The sequence below is a fragment of the Bidens hawaiensis genome, unplaced genomic scaffold, assembly GCF_021521415.1.
Source record: "Bidens hawaiensis isolate Kalapana, Puna unplaced genomic scaffold, B.hawaiensis_p1.1 tig00013397_1, whole genome shotgun sequence".
NCBI classification, from domain to species: Eukaryota; Viridiplantae; Streptophyta; class Magnoliopsida; order Asterales; family Asteraceae; genus Bidens; species Bidens hawaiensis.
The window spans coordinates 229,160-235,579 of NW_027492135.1; the positions used below are offsets into that span (position 1 = coordinate 229,160).

At 38.7% G+C, this 6,420-nt stretch overlaps 1 pseudogene across 1 annotated transcript; it reads left to right on the forward strand.

The window, feature by feature from the left end:
• Positions 1 to 463: 463 nt before the first annotated feature.
• On the forward strand, positions 464 to 5,453 carry LOC143543959 (neutral ceramidase 2-like; annotated as a pseudogene). Its single transcript, XR_013137173.1, has 9 exons — positions 464 to 763; positions 1,056 to 1,264; positions 1,367 to 1,650; positions 2,993 to 3,294; positions 3,395 to 3,653; positions 3,736 to 3,860; positions 4,347 to 4,411; positions 4,494 to 4,663; positions 4,899 to 5,453. The product of XR_013137173.1 is annotated as a neutral ceramidase 2-like (transcript).
• The last annotated feature ends 967 nt before the right edge of the window (positions 5,454 to 6,420 follow it).

The following is a 6,420-nucleotide window of genomic DNA, read 5'->3' on the forward strand; positions in this document are numbered from 1 at the left end:
GACAATAGTAAGAGGAGGAGCATGCTCCAGTACAAAATGTCACTATCAGCCGCTGCCTACCCACCAACCACCAGCATGGCACGTACGTAGCCCACAGTTGGTTGAAAAGGAATATTATACAGCTGGCTGTACCTGCTTGGAAACCTACCTTCGGCTATAAATACTCCAACACCTTGGAACGGTATCATCATCATATATCATCTGATATTATCTTATCGTCTCTAGTTATTTCTCTTAATATACACTTATATTCAGAGCAATCTAGTCTGATTCTCACGCCGGAGGGTGGTCACAAGGAGGAACCCTCCCCTCTCAGTGACGAGTTCACGGTGTCTGTTTTGCAGGTTGAGAAGAATAACCATCTTTGCCGGACCTAACCCTCGTGGGGAACATCTACTTAACCCTGAGATTATCCTTAATCTGCCGGGGTCACTTAGTGTTTCTTCACATAATAAACTATGCATCAAAAATCTTTCAGTTTGTTACTAATCACTCTACTCATTTATTATTTGCTATATCCGGCAACGGCCAATTACTTGATTGGAGTCGGAAGCTATGACAGCACCGGACCAGCTGCTGGAGTCAACATGATGGGATATGCAAATTTGGACCAAAGCACTGTGGGAATACATTTCCGGCTAAGAGCACGAGCGTTCATTGTAGCGGAGAGTTTAGATGGCCCGAGATTTGCGTTCGTCAATCTTGACGCAGGAATGTCATCGCAACTCGTAACAATTAAAGTCCTTGACAAGCTATCCAAAAGGTATTGTTTGACAAAATGAAGTTCTAAAAGTAGAGATATACTCACAAAATTCATTATGTAACAAGTAAAAATAGTCCAGTTAAAACAGAAACTTACATATATATATATATAAACAAAACTTATTAATTAAGTTATTATTATACGTTTTAAAAGGGTCATTAGCTATTGTGTATTTGGGTTAAGTGATTGATGGTTATTGATTTATTGGTTCGTTCTAGAATATTAAATTACTACGATACTACTTTAGGATCCCCTCTAAACCCACATGGTTGCTAATACTTGCTTGGTGTAGGTTTGGGAACTTGTATAGTGAAGATAACGTAGCTATAAGTGGGACCCACACTCATGCAGGTCCAGGAGGGTACTTGCAGCACGTGGTGTACTCCGTAACGTCACTTGGCTTCATCCCTCAATCTTTTGATGCAATAGTTACCGCCATTGAAATGAGCATTCTTCAAGCTCATAATAATCTCAAATCTGGTTCCGTTTTCATCAACACTGGTGCGGTTGTAATCTTTGCTGATTGTTGCAGCATACATGTATTATACGCTCCAAATTAACATATTAAAAAGGTCATGACGTGACGTGGTAATGTTTTTGTAGGGGATTTGGATAATGCCGGAGTGAACAGGAGTCCAAGTGCATATTTGTTTAACCCTCCAGAGGAGAGGGTTCGATATCCAAGAAATGTGGATACATTGATGACCCTTTTGAAGTTTGTGGATGGTGCAAGTGGGAGAAGTGTGGGAGCTTTTACATGGTTTGCAACTCATGGAACCTCTATGAGCAAAGACAACAAACTAATTAGCGGTGACAACAAGGGTGCTGCTGCTAGGTTCTTTGAAGATTGGTTCACTTCCACAACTACGAACTCCACTACTTTTGGTGCACAAGGTACGGGTGATTGTAACATATGCATGAGGAACCTGGTGTTTCTTATGGTGAAAATTATAATTACCAAAGTAGACATGCTTGACTCAAATTCATCCAATATAGACATAGAAACAAAGCTATTCAAAACAGACATATTCAATAGAATTTTATCGCAGAACACCCTTTGGCACCACAAGGTATCAAGTAAGTCCGAACAAAATTCTATGCATAAGTGAGTTGACACCTCTCTTATCATCTCTTATCATGGCATGCGTCTCAACTAGGCTACATAGGTGTCTAAACATAAATAAATAGACTCAGAAAGTTCTTTGCCAGCTACACCGACAGAGATGTCCGGCAGGCTCTGCCACATCACTTCTCTAGCCTTGTCTGCTAGGCCGCTAGGGAGGTGCCGAAGAAGGGCTCTCTGATAACTTTGGAGCCTTGGTAGATAAGGCATCCGTCTAGCCCATTTATTCACGTTTAGGCACCACCTTAGCCCAGATGAGAGATATAGTGTTGCCAGCTTACTTTTACAAAGAATTCCATTCGTGCTACCTTGGGTCTTAGAGCATCATCAATAAGAAAGTTTTTAGATGGTGTTTTTATATGCATACATGGCATTTACCCACCAAAAATGCCTTCTCTCTCCTCTCTCCTCTCTCCTTCCTCTTCACTCACAAATCAAATTTTTAGAGATTCTTCATCAAGAATCTTAACTCAATTGCTCTCCTCCACCTCATCATCTCTGTCTTCCACCTCACCTTCTCTTTCTTCTAAAAACACCTAAGAATCTTTTATTGTTGATGGTCTTAGTGAGTTAGTGGTGCCCTCGGGTTTATGTTTTGAAAATTTCATGGTTATACCTATTTTGGTTGGGTTTCTTTTTCTATGCCAGTTTTAAAGAAATTTGTGTCAAACATGCTTATATTGGTAATATTTCCTTAAATTTTAAAGTATAACTAATCATAAAAGATAATTAGTGAGAATCTTTAAAAAAATTGCTGTATTACTGAATGACAAAATCCCTTTTACTTGGACTTATAAATTTGACATATGTTATCATTATCATCGATTGAAGTTGAAGGCATACACCTAATTGTGGAATTACAGACATAATCACATAAATTAAGCTAAGTGATTTACGAGTTTTGCGTTTGAAAAGAAAGATCCAATAATAAGGGGAAATCATAAAATGCTGGATTCGGAGACTAATCCTATTAACTTTGCTCGCATCTCTAGTTATGTCCTTTTAATGTTGGGCTATTTGCCCATTTCTACCCCATTTTCTCTTGTCTAAGTAATCCAAGTAGGAGTTGGCTAACTATTGGATCAACTCCGTATTACTATTGTTAGGTCTTTAATGACTGATTTAATCGCATTTGCTGTTAAACAGAGGATATCAGTGTTTTGATAAATAAGGCATCGACCATCAAAGCCACGGGAGGTCAGCCGTGTAGTCAAACATCAAGTCAAGCGTTCAAGGTGAGGAAGAACAATGGTGGTTCTCGATTTGTTGGTGCATTTTGTCAATCGAATGTAGGAGACGTCAGTCCTAACGTGTTGGGAGCATTTTGCACGGATACTGGATTACTGTGTGATTTTAATCACTCCTCTTGCAATGGAAACGATCTGCTTTGTGTCGGTCGTGGTCCCGGGTACCTAAAAATCCGTCTCATTACCTATGACCAACAGACTGTTGTGTCGCCATATTTAGGTCTTTGTATTCTTTATTTTATGAAACTAAACATTCAACAGGTACCCAGATGAAATAAGGAGTACAAAAATCATAGGGGAAAGACAATTTCAAAAGGCAGTTGAATTATTCACCTCAGCTAAAGAACAGTTAACCGGGAAAATTGACTATCGCCATGTTTACTTAAACTTCACAAATATTGAAGTCACATTAGCTGATAACCGAACTGTTGAAACATGTCCGGCAGCCTTAGGCCCGGGATTTGCTGCAGGAACTACTGACGGTCCTGGAGCTTTTGGATTCCAACAAGGCGATACGAAGGTCAGAATTGCATCCATCACATAGTAGTCTAAGTATCTAGCTTTAATATCTTGAATATTTGTGGGATGTGTTACATGTGTAGATTAACGAGTTTTGGAAACTAGTAAGAGATTTTCTGAAGAAACCAACTGATTATCAAGTTCATTGTCAAAAGCCAAAGACGGTTCTACTCTCCACAGGAGAGATGTTTTTCCCTTATGCCTGGGCGGTAATCTTGAATGTTTTTGATATATAAGTGATTCGATACAAAATAAAATCACCAAAATAGCCATCTTGACCAACAAGTGTGACAAAAATAGCCACGACTTTACATTTCAATCAATCACTACTTTCAATCCTGGCTTAGTAGATTCCATCTAGCTCATGCACCACCAAATTCTTCCTCACCGTTCTGAATTGAAGTATTAGATCTAAACATGGTGTATGAGATCCAAGTTTGTTGCTGTAGGGGCATCAGCAAATTGTTGTCTCAAGTCAATTTGCTGTCTTTCAAGATAATCTTGATCCACCACACGATGTAGGCATGAGACACCAGTGTTGGCTGAAACAGTTTCTTAATGATAAAAATAAGTCCAGTGATATTTGTGTAAACAAATGTCAAATTGTATTTTTTCAAACTCATCGGTCAAGATGTCCATTTTGGTAAGTTCCCTTTCATAAAATTGAAATTTCTTACTGATTCCATTTAATATTGCCGCAAATTGTTCCAATTCAAATCCTGAGAATTGGGAACCTAGTCATACTAGCCGTTCCAGGAGGTTTGGCTCGTTCTTTCAGAAAGCTATTTGTGTAGGTGACTAGAAGTTCCTAAGGAACTAATGTTTCCTAGTTTTATTTCAGAATTCACAACAATGTCGGGTAGAAGATTACGAGAATCAGTGAAGCAAACGCTAATAAATATCGGAAAGGGTGATTTTGACAAAGATACGCATGTCGTAATAGCCAGATTGACCAACACATACTCCCAATACATCGCTACCCCTGAAGCATAAAACCAACAAAGAAACGAGGTAACTAAAAACATCAAATATGCATTTTTTTTGAACCATAAAAATCCGTTACCACTAAATTTATGAGACCTATCAATGTCTTACTAACTCGCGTGATCAGATAAATCATAGTTGGCAGATAACCTTTTATCATTGATGCATTAGCTTATATAATACTTTCTTTACAAATTTCAAGACTAATGTTTCCCCACTTGTACTACTTACGCTGTCTGAATATCTTAAAATTGAATTACAGGGTGCATCAACGCTCTACGGTCCACATACTCTATCAGCATACATTCAAGAATTCAACAAGTTAGCAGAGTCCATGGCAAAAGGGCGTAAGATAGTGAAAAAAGGCCCATCACCACCGGATCTTTCCTCCATCCAACTGACACTCTTGCCAGACCCTTTAGGAGAGTCACCGCCTCCAAGAGTAAAGTTTGGAGATATGAAACACGACGTTTCCATACCAAAAAGTGGATTCTTTCGCAAAGGTGACAAACCAAGCGCCATGTTTTGGAGTCCAAACCCAAGATATGATCTATTAACCGAAGGCACATATGCTGTAGTTGAGATGCTTCAAGGCAAGAGGTGGATCCCGGCCTATGATGACGATGATTTCAGCTTGATATTTAAGTGGAATATAGATAGTGATACAAGGTATGGGTCAGCTAGTCTTGAATGGGAAGTGCCTGATTCAGCTAGTAAGGGGGTCTATAGGTTCAGACACTTTGGTTCGTCTAAGAAAACCATCGGGTCAACTACTGAATACTTTACAGGTGCATCAAGTGCATTTGCAGTGTCGTAAAATACAAGGTTTGAGAACTTAATTGGTAACTTACCACAATAAATAGCCATTGGTGAAGGTTGTACCGTTACTAAAACAACTTCATCTGGTCAGTGATTAGTGCTTAAAGTTATAAATACATCTAATAATAAGAAATGTTTGTTGCTCTTAACAGTGTGTGAAAACAATTCAAGTTTGTAAATTCACACATGCACGCTGTTTATCATCCACCGTGCTTGCTCAAATTTGCAGGAAATTGAGGCAATCTGTTACCGAGAGAGGAATATTAAAGAATGCACCTAATTAGTGCCAAAATTCAGACTCTAGCGCTGACGATTACATCGAGACTCCTAATCGCTCCTTCGATGGAATTGGAGAACGCTGCACACGTCATCCTGGTGATTTTCACCTGAATTCTCGTAACACCTTCTTTCTCCCTACTTTTATCATCATCATAGCCGTCCTCATAAGAATTTAAGAGCCTAACGTCCTCAAGGCTAACGCTGAAGTCAGTCTCTGGGGAATACGAACGCCGCGATTAATTGAAAACTTAAATCTTATTGGTGACAAAAAAATAGTTATAAAATTAAATAAAATAAAATAAAATAAAATTTTCTACTAGACTAAATGAAGATTATTTGTCATATAATCAAATTAAGGAGTTGAGTTATCCTAAAAAAAAGTCATAAAAATGAGAAAGTCGAGAAGGATTTGTGGCTAGATCAAGTTAATGGAGGGGTATAATAGGAAAAAAAAAGAAACTAATCCCCCCCCCCCCCCCTCCTTTCCTCCAAACCCAAAAAAAAAAAAGACAAAGAAAGAATGAATGAAAAAAACCTAACCGCACCCCCACCCAATGTTTAGAGGTACTTGAGTTTTTGCATGGGCTTCAGTTTATGCACTCTGATCTGAAGCCAGAAAACATTTTGGTTAAAAGCTAATGTAGATGTGAAATCAAAGTGATTGCCCTTCGAAGCAGTTGTTTTGA